We start from the raw sequence: 17213 nt of genomic DNA on the forward strand, positions 1-17213 counted from the left end.
CTAAATGTATATTAATAACAAAAAGCCATAAGCTTTTGACTGTGTTGAACATGTGAGTTTCTTGAAGGAATTTCATTGTAATATGAACGTTCGTCTTTCCATCTTTATTTTTGGTACAAAGTATGTATCTGAAATTGTAAATCCTCCCCTCTCCCATTATACTTTGGAACATTTATAGGTTCAATTTTTTCGATGCTCATATCAGGAATCCTAAGTTATCCCAATATCTTGCATCCAGTTCCATTGTGGATGCTAGCTATTGAGGTAACTTAAGGTTCCTGGTACAAAGGGCTAGGAATAAAATTAACCAATAATATGAGTAATAGTATCCGACTTTTCTCAAGTAGAACTCTCTGAGTTAGATGGATTTCAATTTCCAGAATTTCCACTTAGAATTCTAGAAATAAAAATCCAAATATACTTTATATAGAGGATGTCAGGTTAGGAACAACTAATATTATTTGTTAAATCCAAATTTATAGGCGCCAATAATTTTTTAATAATTTCTCATTTAAAAGATCTGAATAAGTGAGCAAGATTACTATGAGAATACAGTTTTCATTTTCTGAATACTTTCTCATTTTCTCCTCCTTATGCCAGTTCAATTTCTTTTCTCCTCTGTTCAATGCAGCCTTGATTTTTTAATAAATTTGGTATGTGTCATTTTAGACTCCAAAGTTCTAACTTGATACATAAATGACCAGGATAAAGTTATCATATTTAGGTCAAGTTATGCAAATGCCTGGCTCTCTTGAGAAGCCCAAAATAGGTAAAAGAGGAAGAACATGATCAACAACAAGATAGATGGGTTTGACTATAGTGGTTATGGATGTCCCATTGGAAAATCTGAAGTGCTAGATTGGAGATAGATAATCCTGGAGGAGTTTCTCAATGTGCTTCTAAGAGTTGACATTGATTTGAAGTGACCTTTTCATTTCAAATACTCTTCCTAACAACTTCTGATCCACATCTTTACATCAATATCTAATCATTTATTCTGTAATGGATCTATCCCAACATTTCCACTAAGGTTAACTTAAATAATAAATGCCAAGGTGGGTATATCTGCATTTGCCCAAGGCTGTTTTATACTGCTCTCCTGTTGCTACCCTTCACCCTTTGGAAATGAGTTCAATCTACTTTGCTTCCGGCCTTTTATTTATTTTCATTTTTAAATTAATATTTTAAGAAGGCATTGTTACCTTTGAAGCAGAGTTTTCCCAAAGTTTCAATTTCGGTTTTATTACAAGATGGGCAATACAGTGCCAGATTCTATGCACATACAGTATATACAACACAAATTTCCTCAGAGCACAGAGTTGCCCATTTCAACATCTATATACAAATTAGACTTTCTCTATTTGCTGGCTGTTACAGCAACAAAAATTTGTTTCAGTCAAAGTGATTAAAAAAGAAGCAGCTATCTACATCATACACCATCCGTAAAGAAATTGTTGGCTTCTCAAAATTGGCAACAAATATATAGCTTTCTCTTCCTGTCTTTCCTTTTTAAACTACTGTAGTATCCTGAGGCAAGGTTATTTTGCAAGTATATTATCATCCTAAAGAAATAGGTAACTGAAAAATCTACTAAACAGCACTGCAGAAAGAGAGAGGAAGATACGTTCCTGCATCACAAAAGGAGAAAATGCCCTGAAAGACAGACACACACACAAACGGGCATCAAAGAGCAACTTGAATGCATTTCTTTCCCAAAATAATCTTACAGGTTGATTCTGTGAAAATTGTTGCTGCCACATAAGCAGAAATTTGTAGTGTCGAAGAATCTCTCCTTCACTTAGAACTTCTCACAGTATGAAAATATTGTGTCAACTCTTCATTTTGCCATATCTCCAAACCACATATGAGAGAAATTTAATTTACTTTTAGCTGTTCCAATTTTAAAATAATATGTTTTTCCCCTTAGGCCTACAGCACTTTAGGGCAGTTTCTAGTGTGAGTAAAATCTGATGCGTTTCATCATTTATTTGGAAGTGAAACAATCAAGTGATTCAGAGAAGATAGGAACAGCATGGTGCCTATTGGCCCCTTTAGGCTGGAGTGGCACATCTCTGCACAGTAATATTTTATGTGTGTTAGACATTACACCTGCTTAGGAATCCAGTGCTGGACTTACATCAGGGAAATCTGAAGTTAAAGCTTTGGCTGATTTTGGACTAAACTGCATTTCTCAGCCTAAATTGATCTGTAGATAAAATGGCAATGGAAGTCAAATACATAAGCTTATCTTGTTAAAAGAGTAGTAAGATTGGAAAAATAAATAAATTTTATTTAAACAACTTTTACCTCAGCTTCAGATTATGGATCAATTTTTAAATATTTCAGTTTATCCTTAGTTTTTAATTTAAAATACATGATTCCATTGGGGGGAAAAAAGAGAGAAGTAAGAAAGCATATTAAAGCTGTGAACCAGCAGGACATTTCAGCAGCCTGATAAAAAATTAATTACAAAGGTTAGATAATTAGAAAAGGAGTCAAAACCAACTGATCTTTTACCATACCCCATGGAATAAATGCTCCTTTGTCCTGACACCCTTTGCTGCAGAATTAGACTGTGAAGGCAAAACTACTTATTGGGAGACCATTTTCTAAAATAATCTAGGGTATGAGGTAGCTTTCTCAATGATATCAGATTTAAACCTGAAAGTTTATGAGTGTTAAATTTATTATAGGACTTTCTACTCCATAAGTTCAAGTGGCACATTTTTTTCTTTATACAACTGCCCAAATAACACAATTGTACAGATAATACAATGAAAATATAACCCACCCACCCACCCCCAATGACAGCAAAGCACTCTAGACACTGTTATAGCATTGTTATATACAGTTGAAGATCACATAAACAACATATCCAGGGATGGGATTCTACCGGTTCTGACTGGATCGGTCAAACCGGTTGTTATGATTCTCTGTAGTTAAGAGAACCAGTAAATCGGGCCTCTGGCTGGCCCCGCCCCTCTCCACCCACTTCTCCGCTGCCTGCCTGTCAGTCCTTATCATGCATACACGACATTGCATGCATGCGCAACACTGCTGCCTGCTCTTGCGCACCCACTAGGCCAGCTATTGCTGCCTGCCTTACACTGCAGCCCTGCCTTTACTGGACTTCCTGGGTGAGTGACGCTCTGCAAGCCCTGGTGGCCTTCCCCCCCACTAGCCTTTTGCTGCCGCTGCTGGTTGCCTTCCCCGCACTTGCCTTTTGCCACCACCACCGGTCGCCTTTCCCCCCCACTTGCCTTTTGCTGCTGCTGACACCGGTTGTCTTCCCCCCACTTGCCTTTTGCCGCCACCGCTGGTTGCTCTCCCCCATCACTTGCCTTCTGCCGGGGAACATGTGGAGAGGCTCATATAGGCTCTGGCCAGGTCAGCGGCTTCTTCTCTCACCTGCTGCTGCACAGCAGAAAGCTTCCAAGTCCCCCCCCTCTCATTAGAAACAGCTCCTGGGCAAGCAGAGAAGCAAGCCAGGTTGAATCCTGCTTCTCTCTGCTTGCCCAGGAGCCATTTCCAATGAGGGGGGGGGATTCAAAAGCTTTCCACTGTGCTGGGAAACTCTTGCTCTCCCAAAAACAGCAACAGGAAAGAACACATGGAGAGACTCATCTCAGCAAGGCAGCCTTGATTGAGTCCAGGATAGCTGGCAGCGGCTGCGGGGAGCAGAGCCTGGAAGCCCTGATGCACTACGTGTGGCCACATGGATGGTGGGGGGGGAACTGGTCCCAGAAGCCCCAATGGTACCGGAATCACCATTGCCACCTCGCTGCTGCGGCATCCCCCACCCCCTGCAGGTATGATGACCATAAGCTCCAGGCCAGGACGTGTAACCAACCGCCTCAACTGCTGCTCCCACTGACTGTTTTCCATGCCAAGAGCGGAGGCGAGAGAGAAAGAGCAGCCCTCTTGGTACAGAGAAAAGTCGCGAGTCTCCCCATATTCCTCTGTCCGCAAGAAGCACCTTTAACATAGCATGCTTCACAAATAAGGAGGGGGGGACAAGGCATATGGGGAGATGCACAACTTTCCTCTGCACTGAGCTGCTCTTGCCAGTGACTCCAGACTATTTTGCCCAGTTAAAACTAGATCAGCTTTGCTGGCTGGAGAATTCTGGGAGTTGAAGTCCACAAGTCTTAAAGTTGCCAAATTTAGGGACCTCTGCACTAGATTATCAAGGAAGAGAATATACATGCAGCAGATGCCTAGCAAAATTTAGTAATACTGCAGATTGGCTGATTACATTGAAATCAGGTGCAAGATAGTGATGGTAGGTAAATTTATTTATTTATTTTTATTTATTTATTTTTATTTATTTGATTTGCCAATTGTTTACAAGATAATAAGTATAAATGTATACATAGTTGTGAATACATGAAATGGGTACATATAAGAAAAATAAAAGAATAAGAGAAACAATAGGACAGGGACGGTAGGCACGTTGGTGCGCTTATATGCACCCCCTACAGACCTCTTAGGAAAGGGGTGAGGTCAATAGTAGACAGTCTAAGGTTAAAGTTTTTGGGGTTTGGGGAAGAAACTACAGAGTCGGGTAGAGTATTCCAGACATTGACCACTCTATTGCTGAAGTCGTATTTCCTGCAATCAAGTTTGGTGCGGTTTACTTTGAGTTTGTATCTATTGTGTGCTCTTGTGTTGTTATGGTTGAAGCTGAAGTATTCATTGACAGGTAGGACATTGCAATGTATGATTTTATATACCATGCTTAAGTCAGACCGAAGACGGCGTAATTCAAGGTTTTCAAGTTCTAGAATTTCAAGTCTGGTGGCATAAGGTATTCTACAACGAGTAGAGGAGTGGAGAACTCTTCTTGTGAAATATTTCTGGACTTTCTCAATTGTGCTAATATCAGATACGTGAGTGTGGGTTCCAGACTGATGAACTGTATTCGAGTATTGGTCTAGCAAATGTTTTGTATGCTCTGGTTAGTAGTGTGATATTACCAGAGAAAAAGCTACGTAGGATTAGGTTAACAACTCTTAATGCCTTTTTGGCCATGTAGTTGCAGTGGGCTCTAGCACTTAGATCATTAGAGGTGAGTATTCCAAGGTCCTTTACAGAGCTTGGGTCATCAACAAGATCTTGACTATTCAGCTTGTATTTTATTTTCTGATTTTTTTTGCCAATATGTAAGACAGAGCATTTATTTGTTGAGATTTGAAGTTGCCATTTGTTTGACCACTCTGATACATAGTCAAGATCTTTTTGTAGGGTTATTATTATTATATTGTTATAAATTATTGGACAGTTTAGTTTGGTATTTATTCCAGTAGACTGAGTTTAGAAAGCTAAACAGGATCAGACCTGGTAAGTACTTGACTGGGAAGCCAACACAAAATAGGGTGTGGGGAGGAATTGGGTTGGGGAGGAAAGAAGGAAGATAGGACAAGATAACTTTTATTGTCATTTTTTTTACTGTAAGTACATTAAAAGTGAAATATATATACATATACATACACATACATAACACACATATACACATGCTACACACACACACATAAAATCATTGCCCATTTTGAATACATAGCGGAAAGGAAGAAAGAGTATTGGATACCTATACACAAATGTGTGTGAAAAAAACTGCAAAGAAATAGAAAAAGAAACAGCTTCCAATCTTAGTAGTTATAGATGAGAGAGAGAAAGAGAAATGAGAAGCAGAGAGAGGGAGAAAGAGAAAGAGATGAAAGAGAGAGAGATGAGAAAGAGAGAGGGAGAAAGAAAGAAAGACAGAGACAGAGATACCTTCTTAAAAGAAAATAGTAAAAATGGCTCTTTGAGTGTTTAAGGTTGCAGACCCCTGGGTTAGGCAAATGCCATGGTTGTTAAGTGAACCTTGTGGTCATTAAGCAAACACTGGTTGTTAAACAAGTCCATTTTCCCCAATGGGCATTTTTAACTGGAAACCAGAAAGAATTGTTGGAAACTGGCAAAAAACATAGAAAACCTCAGTCACAAGACTGTGTGGGATGTTGTAACTGGTCATAAGTGTGTGTATGCATGCGCGCGTGCTCATGGCTGTCAAAACACAAAAACAGGTCAAGTAGCTCTGGGGAGATCAGTCGTAAATTAGAACACTTGCTAAGCAACTGGCCATTAAGTTGAGGACCACTTATATTTGGTTTGCCAGTCACATGGCCACCTAGCTACGCCCACCCCAGTCACATGACCACCTAGCCATGCCCAGTCAGGAAGTCACGCCCACCCAGTCACATGGCCAACAAGCCACACCCACAAATTAGTCCACGCCCATATAACCAATTGTTAAGAAATTTGAATCTCACCCCTGAACATATCCCATTCAACTATATAGATCTAGATTACCTAACAACCCACCCCCAGTCCTGGGAATAAATCCTAGCTTTTTAAGGCTAAAGCTTTCTGACATCAGATATCCTTCATTGCCTGACAAATACAATAAATGCTGCCATGAATGTAAGAAAGAGGGATCTTTTACAAGCAGTTGCATAAATACTTGGCATTTGCTTTTTTTTGCTTTTGTTTTTTGTTTTGACAAATAAGGCTGTCCCAGCTGCCAACAAGGATTCAGGGGCTTAGCACCCGGAAATTGAGAACAATTTAGAGATGCACTTCTAAGAACTGTCCTAACTACAGGGTAGCGTTTTTACAAATTGGACCTCAAAACTCATACAGTTTGATTGCCAAAAGAGAGGGTCATGAAAATTTATCTGGCTTTGATTCTCACTTTGGGAAGTTTGAATATAAAGTAGTACCCTAAAGATTAGCAAGTAGCCCACTGGTCTTTCATTATGAATCATATTTTCCTTGTTTTTCTGAACAAGTTTTTGATTGTTTATTTAGGCCATTTGCTGACTTATTCTGAAGCATCCTGTGTGCCATGCTGTTCAAGTAGTTCTTTAATGCATTCATGAATGCAATTTGTACATGAAATGTCCTTTTGATTTCCAGAATTGGAGTATTTCAGATGTTCTGTTTCCTGAAAAGTTATTCAGAGTGATCCTGCCAAGGCAGCAGCCAGAAAACATAAAAGACATATTTTATTATTCTTGTCTACCCACCATTGTGCACTCAGAAAATTTAGCTTTCCTCCTATAGTTTGTCTGCTGTGTGAGACTCTGTGAGGATCTTTTCCTAAATGATAAAGTTGATACTCTGTGCAATAGCACAAACCATCTGTGTGAACTTGGGGAGTTTACTTTGTGGGATCTACAACGTCTTGTCCTTTCACCTTCTCTTGGGAATAGGAAGCCCTATAATTCAAAGCAGTTAGAGTTTAGAAAACTCTATTTCAGTTATTGAATATAAAGCACCATTTGTTGTTTGCCTATTATCCAAAGGTAAATGGCAAATGGACAAAACAACACAGTGTTTCATAGCAAAACAGGTTAATGATCAAGACTGGGACCAGTTGTTAAAAAAGACATCACATGACGATGACTTGAAATTTTACTGTTGGCTTCTCCATTAACTTTGTTGGTCAGAAGCTGGCTGTGAAACTCGCAAATGGTGACCACATGACTGAAGGACAATGAGGCAGTCAGAAATGCCCACTGGCTATGAAGCACCTGAATTTTCTTCATGTGAATGCAGGGATGTTTTGTTGGTCATAAGTGCAAGAACCAGAAAAAAAATATATTTTTTCAGCACTATTGTAATTTTGAATAGTTGCTAAACTATTGTGAGTGCCCCCCCCCCCCAATAATCATTTGGGTGGACTTCCGGTGATGATGTGAGGACGAACAGAGGTGTAGAAGACCGTCTCCGGTCCTTCTAAATCCTTTTTGCTGTTTGGCACGAACCCTCGGGGTGCACGGCTCCCGTAGAGAACTGTGCCGGTGTCGGGAGACTCAGGCTGTGCTGAGAGGGGAGGGCAACCCCTCATCGCAATGAAGAGAAACCCTGCAGAGGCTAACCAGCAAGAGATCGCCAGCTTGCAATGGCGATCCCATAGTCCGAACTGTCACCCGCGAAAGGAAGCGAGTGAGTGACAGCCTGTGGCAGCTAACGAAGAGGTTTGTGTGGAGATTTTGCAAGAGTGTTCGATTGTTGAATGGTGAAGAGATTTGTTGAGAAGCAACAAGCTGATTGGAGACTGGAAAGAAGCGGCGAAGAAGAGAGAATGCGAAAGTGTTTGAAAGTGAAAGGGCTCGAGAGGACGAAGTGAAGATTAACGGTAGCAACTTGGAGGAGAAGGAGGCTCGGATTGGAGAGGTTTGCTATATTGTTGCCAGTTGGAGAAAAAAGTTTGTCACATGGAGGTTTAGGGTGCTTTTGGATTATTTTTTGCTTGTAAGGATTGGGCTGGCTACTTTTGAGACTGGGAGAAGACTTGAACCTTTGAAGTAGATTAAAGACTTGTGGTTATAGACGATATTAATAACTGATTTAAGTCTCTCTGGACGTGGAACGGGGGTTGCTGGCTGGGGGAGTACTTTAGTGGAGAATTTTGGAAAAACTATTTGCTTGAAACCTAAGACAGAAGGAAGAGTGTGTACTGCTGAGTGTGTTGAAATATTAGGAAGCCATAAACCTTTCTCAGCAATTCTTTTTTTTTTTTTTGCCTGAATGTGAGAAAGTGAAATCATCCAGCTTCAGAGATGGAGAGCTGGACAATTAATTTAAGACTCTCCCATTTCTTTAATTTTGGATATTTGGATCAACTATTCTATATTTTATTATCCTTTACCTATGTATTGACTGAAGAAGGAGAGACATTTGATGAGTATAATGGTGAGGTATTCTGCCGGACTAAGCTGATTTATCAGCAACTTGTCAAGTAACATTGATATTGATAACAATAATCATTTAATATTTATAATATTTACTACATTTATAGTTATAATTGGTTAACTACATATTAATATTTGAATATATCTTGCTTATTACTTTAAATAATCAATTGACTTTTTCAGGTTAATCTATTTCTAAATTTTTCTATGTGCATTGATGAATTCTTTATAATACTATAATATAATTTTGTCTCATAATATATATAGATATATATCTTTATACATATGTGGAATGGTATAGATTATACAATAGATAAGATTTGTATATAAATTAGAGAGATAGGAGATGGTACCTATCACTACTATTACTTGGATTTCATAATATTGAGTAATAAGCGTAGATTTTACATATGCATATATTTAATTTAGAATTTTAATTTGAGATTATATTGGATAGTATTTGCACTTACTTATATTGGATAGTATTTGCACTTACAAGTTTGTTGAATATATTAAAGAATCTAGGAAATTAAGAGATAGATAGGCAAATTAGTTAATTAGTTTATCGGTCAATTTAGCTTATTGGTCAACTTTACGATATATTATTTAACAGTGAATGCTAATCAGAAACAAATTTTAGGAGAAATAACTTCCATAACTACTACAATACTCAAAGCTCGAAAGAAGACGACATTAACAACTCCGACGGCAATACCCTCACCAACGTCACAGAAGACAATTTAGGAATCATTAACATTGGAGAAACAGCCTTCTATTACAAATGCCAATATACATTTGACACTGATTACTCTACAAGATTCTATGTCAAAGCTACAAGAAATAATGCTCAAAAATTATACAGAGATGAGAGCAGATATAAATGAACTAAAAGAAGAGATGGGGAAATTAAAAGCAAAAATGAAAGTAGATATTTCTAAATTAGATGAAAAAATTGAAACATTACAGCAAGTGTTGGACAAAAACAAATTGATAATAAAAGAAGTAGAGAAAAGGACAGAACAAACTGAAAAGAAATTGAAAAGTGTGGATGAATACTTAAAGACTGTGAATAAGGAAATGGAAGATTCCCTGGTATATTTAGAAATGGACAAGGCTGCAACATATCTAAGATTCCAAAATATAGTGGAATCAAAAGAAGAAGACTTAGATCAGGTGATGGCAGAAATCTTGGCAGAGGTACTGGAAAGAGACAAAGATGGGATTTTGAAAGAGTTGGGTGAAGTCTACAGAGTAGGTACTAATTATTCAAGACGACACAAATGCCCAAGGAAGTGCATGTACGCTTTGCAAGAAGAAAGGTCTGGGACATTATATATAAAATATTGAGAAACGAAACAATCAAGTATAAGGACAAAGAAATCTCAGTTCTTAAACAAATCCCAAAAAGGGTTAGAGAAGCAAGACAAGATTATAAATCCCTGGTGGCCCAATTAAATCGGAAAGGTATTATGTTTAAATGGCTTGTCCCGGAAGGAATGTTAATTACTTGGGGGAAAGAAAAATTAAAATAGACTCTTTCGAAAAAGCCCAAGATTTCTATGAAAGACTGGTAGGCTCTGAAGAGCAGACCAGTAAAGACAAATCAGAACCGGAATCCCAAGAAGACCAAGAGCATCCAAAGAAGGGACAGAAGACCCCAGAAAACTTGAAAAACAACCAGGAACAACAAGAAGAAAAAGAAGAAAGTAAGGCACAGTATCAATCACAAGTAGAACTTGGAATAACTACAAGGCAAAGAGCGAGAATTAATTAGACTTAAACTTTCAAGAAGAATAAGACCAATCAAAAATAAAGAAGAAAAACAAGAAGTAAGAAAAATCATCCAGTAACAACAAGGAAGAGAAGATTTTAGGTTAACAAACATAACGTAAAGAGAAAAAAGAGCGATTAGGAGATAAAGAAATAGATATAACTAGAACCATGGAAAAAGAGGTGAAACTCTTATCCATTAATATAAATGGCTTAAACTCAAAAATAAAAAGACAAAGGATTCTGGCAAAGTTGATAAAACAAAATGCAGATATTGCTTGTTTACAGGAAACACACATTTTAAAAACACAGGCAAAATATTTAGTCTGCCACAAATTAGGTACAGTGTTTATAGCTTCTGCAGATAACAAAAAAAAAAAAAAATGGAATAGCAGTTTACATTAAAGAAGAGATAAAAGCAACATTAATATTTGCAGACCCCAAAGGAAGAGTTCTGGCAATAGAAATACAGATAAATTTTTTTAAAATCCTATTGGTGGTAATTTATGCCCCTAATGCCAATCAAAAAGGATTCTATAAAGCTTTATATGCCAAAATCATTGAACTGGAAAGGAAAAATATTTGTATTATAGGAGATTTTAATGCTGTAGCAGATTATCAAAAAGATTATAATAGGGGGAATAAGAAGGGAAGGGGAAAAAAGAAGAGAGAATTACCTAAAATTTGTGTAGAAATAATTAAAGAATTAAATTTAATAGATGTATGGAGAAAATTAAATCCAGATAACAGACAATTCACTTTCTACTCAAATCCCCACAAGTCATGGTCGTGCATTGATATGGCATGGATGAGTGGAGATCTAGTAGAAGATGTGACAGAAGTAGAAATTATGCCAAACTCTTGGGCAGACCCCAACCCTCTTAGAATCAATTGGAAAGGTAAGGAAAAAATCAAGGAGAAGGTGGACTTTAGATTCTAAACTATTAAAGGATGAGGAATTTATAAAGAAACTTAAGGAAGAATTAACTTTTTATTTTAAAGAAAATAATAACCTAGACACAACTATCCAAAATTTATAGGATGCTATGAAAGCCGTTATACGGGGAATTATAATATCTTACACTGCACAAAAAAATAAAGAAAAAGATGCTCAACATAACAACTTATACCAAACAATTAAGAAATTAGAATCCGAATTACAGGATGCCCCACAAAATGTTAAAATACAAGAACAATTGATTCTCTACAAATATAAACTCAATTTAATGGAACAGGAAGAATTGATTAGAAACTTGAAAGCAACCAAGCAAATATATTTTGAACAAGCAAATAAGCCTGGCAGCTGGCTCTCTTATAAGCTCAAAAAAGAGAAAGAGAAAAGAACCATCTACCAACTACAAGATAAAAGTGGAAATTATCAGCATGCAATAGAGAAGAAAAAAGAGATTGCACATAAATATTTTGAGAATCTGTATAAGAAAGAGAGAGTAGATGAAGATCAGATAAGGGAATATCCAAGAGAAAAAAGAACTTGAGAAATTAACGATGAGATGAAACAATTTTTGACGAAGGACATATCTATGACAAAATTAAAACAAGCAATTAGAACCCAGAAAGGTAATAAAACCCCAGGCCCTGACAGTTTCCCAGCAGAATTTTATAGAGCAATAAAAGAACAAGTGGGACCAATAATGGAGTGGGATTTGGGAGTTCTCACAAACTGCACAGAATCTTAGCTAGGGGCTCTCCCGAACCCCTGCGAACCCCCAGCAGCCCACCATGGGAATGCCTCATCTTTTTATTGCTCCAGAGAGAGAAGGAAGGGAAATATCCTCCAGCTGACTACAGGCAGAAGACACTTCCAGACTCAGAGGAAATGGAAATGGAAAATAGAGAAATCACAGACTTGAGACTAATGAGGCAGGAACCAGCATTTACTCAGTTGGAAATGGCATTTCTATAAACTTTAAATAAATACCCAACCTGAAAGCTACTAAACACAATACCAAGAATCCATTTATTTGGAAGGGCAGGAAGAAAAAAAGTTAAAAGAATTTAAACCCTTGAGATTGCATAAAACCTCTGACCACTTTGCACTGCAGTAAACAATCAATTTTGTGTGTGAACGACTTCATGGATATCTACAGTTGCTGCCCCCCCCCCCAATCTCCTCAATCGGTGGAACACACATTTAATGAATTATTGTTGCTATATTCTAAAAGTGAGGCTCTGGTCACATAAAGCTGAGAAGTTGAGCTTAAAGGTGAAGTGTCAGGTGATCGAGCCAAGGTTCAAAGCGTGATCCTTTTCATAAATGTTAACTACTTATCAAACTTCCTATTAAAAGAACTTAGAAAAAAATATGTACTGGAAGAATTGCAACAAAAATGTATAGAAGCATTTATTGCAGAGTTTTTTGTTATCATGTACTTCGATGTGGAACAACCACTGAACAAAACTTGCAAAGACTAAATGGAGAATCTGTCAGAGTAAAAGCAATAATTTGCTGAATCTTCATAGTGCTTGACTGACAAGCTAAACACAATATGATCTTTCAATCCCTATCTCGAGGAAGCTGACCTCACCATATTATCCAATCTGTCAAATACAAAGTGCCTATATTGAGCCATTCATAAACAATATTAGCATATAGTGGTATAGCTAGTCCTTGACTTATGACCGCAGTTGAGACTGGAATTTCCTTCACTAGTGATTGGGCATGATGACATGAAATTGTATCACTAAGCAATAGCAATCCCAACACTCCTTGTTACTTTTTGGCTGTGGTTTGCTCTCCAAGGTTGTTTCAATTTAGTTTCTGAATGTTTTGTTACCAGAGTAGATAACAACATCAGCAAGATGTTCTTGTCCTATTCTCCTTAGCTTATAAAATGTCTTGTGTGCCAGTGTGGTGATGTGGTCATGTGATTGGTTGTTTGTTTGGAGCTATATTTTAAATTCTGATCAGCTGATTGATTCTCTTATTGATTGGTCATTTGAATGGTCTGGTTTCTTACATAATCTTATGCTGGATCTATATAAGGGGTGTCAAACTTGTGGCCTGTGGGCTGGATGCGTCACGCACCAGCCACCCCCACCCCCATCTTAGTGAAGGGGAAAAAAGTTGCGATACGTCACGTCACAACACTGTGACGATGCAAGTTTGACACCCTAGATCCAGGGGTAGGATTCTACCGGTTCTGTCCACCTCTGTAGAACCTGTTGTTCTGAAGAGCAGCAGACATAGAACCGGTTCTATGTCTGCTGCTGTTTTGACCCGCCCGCCTGCCCGGGCTCTTACCTGTTCTTTATTTCCTGCTTTTTCAACCTCAGCTGCTTTGTTCAGCTGCAGTTGAAAAAGCAGGAAAAAGGGACATTTCCAACCACTGCGCACCCACACGCAGCACTGCTCAGCTGTCCGGGCAGTTCAGCAGGTTGTAAATTGCACTCGTGTGACTCGCGCATCCCGCGCAGGCGCGCACGACACAGAGCAACAGAACCGGTAGATATACTGGTCGGATCCCATCCCTGCCCTGATCAGTGGTGGGATTCAAATAATTTAACAACCAGTTCTCTGCCCTAATGATTTCTTCCAACAACCAGTTCACCAAACTTCTCAGAAAGTTAACAACCGGTTCTTCCAAACCGGTGAGAACCAGCTAAATCCCACCACTGCCCTTGATCTAGATCAATGTGTTCATTTAATTGCTCCTTTGTTACTGTCACTCCTTGTTACTGTCAATAAGCGAATTCCATGTTCACTAGACATGGATCTATTCCAATAGACGTCATTCTGGGATTGGTCCCTCCCAACTCTAAGCCTCAGGTAAGTAAGGGACTGCCTCCAACTCCCCCCATCCACCTATCTTTCTCAATCTCTGCCCTTTTGGCTGTCCTGCTCTCTGTTTTGTGGGTAAACATGGCTCTGGAGTACTTGCCATACTATATTATTATTTATTTATTTATTTATTTGATTTGTCAAGCGATTATTAGATAACAGGTATAAGTATAAACATGGTTATGAATACATGAAATGGATACGAATAAGAAAAAAGAAAGAAACAATAGGACAGGGACGGTAGGCACATTGGTGCGCATATGCATGCCCCCTACAGACCTCTTAGGAAAGGGGCAAGGTCAATAGTAGACAGTCTAAAGTTAAAGTTTTTGGGGTTTGGGGAAGAAACCACAGAGTCAGGTAGAGTATCCCAGACATTGACTACTCTGTTGCTGAAGTCATATTTCCTGCAATCAAGTTTGGTGCGGTTAACCTTGAGTTTGTATCTATTGTGTGTGCTTGTGTTGTTATGGTTGAAGCTGAAGTATTCATTGACAGGTAGGACATTGCAATGTATGATTTTATGTACTATACTTAGATCGGACCGAAGGTGGCATAGTTCTAGGTTTCCTAGGTCTAGAATTTCAAGTTTATAGCAGGGGATCTTCTTTGCATGCTACTGTTTTGGAATTGCAAGAAGCTCCTAAGTTGTAATGCAGCATGAAGCTGCGGCCACCCTTGGAAGCAGTGGTAGGATTCAAATTTTTTTACTACCAGTTCTGTGGGTGTGGCTTGGTGGATGTGGCAGGGGAAGGATACTGTAAAATCTCCAGTCAGAGGTGGTATTTGACAGTTCTCTGAACTACTCAACATTTCTGCTACCGGTTCTCCAGAACTGGTCAGAACCTGCTGAATACCATCCTCTGCTTGGAAATCTCAGCAGCTCCCACCTTCCCCTAGCACAGGGGTGGGCAACTATGGCCCTTTTATGAATTATGGACTTCAACTCCCAGAATTCCTGAGCAAGCCATGCTAGCTCAGGAATTTTGGGAGTTGAAGTCCACAAGTCATAAAGGGGCCATAGTTGCCCACCTCTGCCCTAGCAGCACAGCACAAAACCACTACATCCCTGGAAACTGTAGATTTGTCATTCAGACTGCAGATGGAAAGGAAGCTGCTGAAGAACTGACCTGAGAGACTCTCTAAATACAGAGGGTGGAGCTTAAAAGTAAGTGACTGAGAGACACAGTGGTAGTTGCAATCCAGAAGTAGCAAAGCTAAACAGCAAAAAATTAACAGTTTCAGAAGTTTAAAATGGAATATTTTTTTTCTAAGGTTGATGTGTGAGGTTCATTATCCTGGATAGAGAAAACCCTGAATTTTGGGACAAGAAAAATGAGTAAGAGCTGCAGTTAGCTTATCTGTAGAGGGTAATCAGCAGATTAACATAAGAGAAAATACAGCTGGGGGAGTATGGAAATGTATGCAGAAGCTGTATGAGTGGGCTAATATAAGCAATAAATTGCATCTTGTATGAAAGCTTTATAGTATGAGGTTGCAAGAATCCCAAGAAATGCAAAATCATTTGAATTTGATCATATGTAGAGTACAGAAGAACTCGGAAGCATAGGAAAAGGAACAAAAAGTGTAGCACTGCTTTCTTGCTGCATTCCTTGCTGGAAATGTATAGCTCTCTATTAAATACCCTAGAATGAAGACTAAATATGAACTCTTGCAAAATTTTGTGAGAAGCCAACCGATTGATAACTTTGAGCAAAGGATGGAAAAGACAAGAAAACAAAGACAAGGAAGTTTCCTGACTGAGGAAGAGAGAACGAAAAAGATAAAATCCTGCTATTTTTCATTGCAAGAAAACAAATTACCTAAAGAAAGACCCCTCAGTCTGGAAGGCAGAAAAAAATTATAACTAGTGAAACATACAGAAGGTCATCAAGTGAATGCATCAAGGCAACCACAGGTGGCGCTGTTTCAAAATGGTGTATGGTCAAATGGGCCACTAGCTACACAACTAGCCAAAAAAAATTTCCTTGATGGATGAAAGGGTCAAAGTATAGTTTATCTAGCAGATGGTATTAAATATCAGATTCCAAAGATGTATTATAAATGCCAAAGCTGTAAACAGTTTCTTGTTTAGTTTAGTTTAGTTTACTTTATTGTCATTGCACCTCGTACAACGAAATCAAACACCATGTTCAGTGCACATCATGACCATGAACATGAAAATAAACACGAACACACATCCTTCACCCTTCACACATTGAACTGGAAACCCCCGACACCACACCAACACTGGACTGTACAGCAGAATTCAACAGAGCTACTGCCCTGGGATAGAAGCTGTTTTTCAGCCTATTTGTCCTTGTTTTTATTATTCTGTACTGTCTGCCAGATGGTAATAGTTTAAAAAAAGGGTTCCCAGGATGAGATGGATCTTTGAGGATGTTTTGAACTTTTTTAAGGCAGCGGGAGCTATAAAGCTTTTCCAAAGAAGGGAGAGGGCAACCAATGATCTTCTGGACAATGACGTTAACCCTCTGGAGTGCTTTCCTATCTGCCACTGTGCAATTGGCAAACCATACAGAGGTGCAGTATGTTAAAATGCTCTCTATCCGTGCAGCGGTAGAAGGTCACCAGCAGTTTTTCATTCAGTTGTTGTTTTCTGAGAAGTCTCAGGTAGTATAATCTCTGCTGGGCCCTTTTGACCAGGGCTGCAATGTGGGCACCCCAGGTCACGTCTTCTTTTAGGGTAACACCCAGAAACTTAAAACTGGCCACTTGCTCCACTCAGTCTCCATTGATAAGCAAGGGCTGGATGTCTGATCAGTTCTTTCTATAAGCTCCTTGGTCTTATTGTTGTTGAGGACCAAGTTATTGTCTCCACACTATGAAAGTCTGTAAAATGCCTGGCTGAAAATGGCTACATTATGCTCTCCCTCCTCCAA

This window comes from Notechis scutatus, chromosome 2, assembly GCF_049901735.1.
Source record: "Notechis scutatus isolate UNSWTSFEM ecotype Mainland chromosome 2, rNotScu1.2, whole genome shotgun sequence".
NCBI classification, from domain to species: Eukaryota; Metazoa; Chordata; class Lepidosauria; order Squamata; family Elapidae; genus Notechis; species Notechis scutatus.